This window comes from Rutidosis leptorrhynchoides, chromosome 1 (genome assembly GCF_046630445.1).
Source record: "Rutidosis leptorrhynchoides isolate AG116_Rl617_1_P2 chromosome 1, CSIRO_AGI_Rlap_v1, whole genome shotgun sequence".
Lineage (NCBI taxonomy): Eukaryota > Viridiplantae > Streptophyta > Magnoliopsida > Asterales > Asteraceae > Rutidosis > Rutidosis leptorrhynchoides.
The window spans coordinates 645,713,094-645,715,975 of record NC_092333.1 but is presented as its reverse complement, the minus strand read 5'-3'; the positions used below and the strand labels follow the sequence as shown (position 1 = coordinate 645,715,975).

Genomic DNA, 2,882 nt, shown 5'->3' with positions numbered 1-2,882 from the left:
TATTTTTATAAAAATTGTACTTTTTACAACTTTTAGTATATTTTTATATTTTGTCCCTTTTTAATTGTTTTAGCGTAATTTTTGTATTTTTCGTTTATATTTAGTTTTTAGACATAGTTTTTGCCATAGTTATTTTTACTTCTAGATTTTTAGGCTTTGCGTAAAATCCCTTAAGTACTTTTTCTTTAGACTAAGATTTAGGTGCTTTAGAATTTTGCGACGCCGTTTTTAATTTTTAGTTCCTTTTTAAGATATTGCCATTTGGGATATAGTTTTTCTATTAAGCTTTAATATTTTTAGACGCAAATTCTTAGTTTTTAGTTCCTTTTTAAGTTTCAACGCGCTACTTTCTTATTTTTATTTTTTGACCTTTTTCGACACGCTCTTTTTCTCTCTTATTTCTCGCCATTCTAGTTTTTAGGATTTAGAATTTTCTCTATTTCTTATCTAATATTTCTTTAAATTTCAAACGAAAAATTATTTTAAGCGGTTAAATTGATAGACATCAAAATTTTCTAGTAATAGTTGGATTTGTACGTGGACCGGGTTATTGGAGCCAAACAGTACTCAATTATATTGAGACCAAATAAATCCTGCCCCTCTGCTGCATCTTTTGGCTATTCGAAACGTGGGCAAAATCAGAAAAGTCTATTAATTGGATAACTTATATAATTTTTCTTTCTTTTTAAAAAAAACTAATAGGATATTCAGTGAATGCACCGAGCAAAACGTTCACCACCTTTTGTACGTTCACCACCTGTAATTCGATCAAGACATCTAGCAAATATTGTCGCCGTTGATTTTTATTTAGAATCGTCATCTAGTCGACCATGTACTCCAATTCAAATTTCTGATAATCCATTTTTTGAACCCGACCTCACAATTGAGAATTCGGAGAATATTCTGGGACGATTCATAGATCCTGAACCACTAATCTTTCCTCCGGAACCACCAATCATTCAAACAGAGATTGTTGAGGAATGAACCATTAAATCAGAATCCTCTAGTGATTCAGATTCAACAAATTCAATCATGGAAAATCTGGAACCTCTAAGTATGGAAGACCGAATGAGAGCTAAACGCACTGGCCAAGGTCACGCAATTACTCATCCTGATATTAATGCGCCAGATTATGAAATCAAAGGACAAATTCTACACATGGTGACTAATCAATGCCAATTTAGTGGTGCACCGAAGGAAGATCCAAATGAACATCTTTGTACCTTTAATAGGATCTGCACACTATTTAAAATAAGAGAAGTTGAAGATGAACAGATATATCTCATGTTATTTCCCTGGACTTTAAAGGGAGAAGCCAAAGATTGGTTAGAATCGTTACCTGAAGGGGCGATTGATACATGGGACGTTTTAGTTGAAAATTTTCTTAAACAATTCTTTCCGGCATCCAAAGCCGTGAGACTTCAAGGAGAAATTGTTACGTTCACACAGAAGCCAAATGAAACTCTATATGAGGCATGGACAAGATTTGAAAAGTTATTGAGAGGATGTCCGCAACATGGTTTAGACACCTGTCAAATAGTACAAATATTCTACCAAGGATGCGACATCACTACAAGGAAAGACATAGACATAGTAGCTGGTGGTTCTATTATGAAGAAAACAGAAACTGATGCTTACAAAATTATTGATAACACTGCTTCCCACTCACATGAGTGGCACCAAGAAAAAGATATTGTTAGATCATCTAAAGCAGCTAGAGCCGATTCTAGCCATAACTTAGATTCCATTTCCGCAAAGATATATGCTGTCGAGAGACGAATGGAAAAGATGACTAAGGATATTCACTCAATACGAATTAGTTGTGAGCAGTGTGGAGGACCACATTTGACAAAAGATTGTCTCAGTATTGAACTAACAATGGAACAAAGAGAGAATGTTTCATACATAAACCAAAGGCTTGGAAATAATTATCAGAATAATTATCAACCGCCAAGTCCAATTTATAACCAAAACCAGAATTATAATCGAAATGTTCCATACAACAACCAACAAGGTCCTAGTAATCAACAAGTATCCAATAATACTTACAATCAGCAAAGACCTAATTTTCAAAACAAACCACCACAACCGATGATAAAAAGCCAAATTTAGAAGATATGATGACGAAGCTAGTTGAATCTCAAACACAGTTTTTCACATCTCAGAAACAAACCAATGAACAAAATGCTCAAGCATTTAGAAATCAACAAGCTTCTATTCAAAATCTGGAACAAGAAGTAAGTAACCTAGCAAGGTTAATAGGTGAAAGAAAACCGGGAAGTTTACCTAGTGATACAAATGCTAACCCCCGGAATGAAACAGCTAAAGCCATTACCACAAGAAGTGGTATTACACTTAAACCACCTGAAATACCTGTAATTTCTGATGAAGCTATTCCTACTCCACAAGAACCACAACCTGAACAAGATAAGGAAAAAGAACCGGTAGTTGAAAAGGTTAATGAAGATAACCCAATTAAGACTAAACCTTATGTTAAACCATACCAACCACCACTTCCTTACCCGAGTAAAATGAGAAAAGAGAGACTTGAAGCCGAGCAATCCAAATTCTTGGATATGTTTAAACAGATAAATGTAAATCTTCTTTTCATTGATGTGATTTCAGGAATGCCTAGATATGCTAAATTTCTGAAAGATCTAATCACGAATAGAAAGAAAATGGAAGAACTCTCGGCTGTTACTATGAATGCTAATTGTTCAGCAGTGCTGTTGAATAAGATACCAGAAAAACTATCTGATCCAGGAAGTTTCACAATTCCATGTTTTCTGGGTAGTCTTAGTTCAATAGAAGCATTGGCAGACTTAGGTGCTAGTATAAATTTAATGCCGTATTCACTATACACTAAACTAGACCTTGGAGAA

The 2,882-nt window shown here is 34.4% G+C and overlaps 1 non-coding gene across 1 annotated transcript; it reads right to left on the bottom strand.

Moving 5' to 3' along the window:
* Nucleotides 1–1,416: 1,416 nt before the first annotated feature.
* Nucleotides 1,417–1,523, bottom strand: LOC139886925 (small nucleolar RNA R71). Its single transcript, XR_011772785.1, has one exon. It is a non-coding gene; the product is annotated as a small nucleolar RNA R71 (small nucleolar RNA).
* Nucleotides 1,524–2,882: the final 1,359 nt, after the last annotated feature.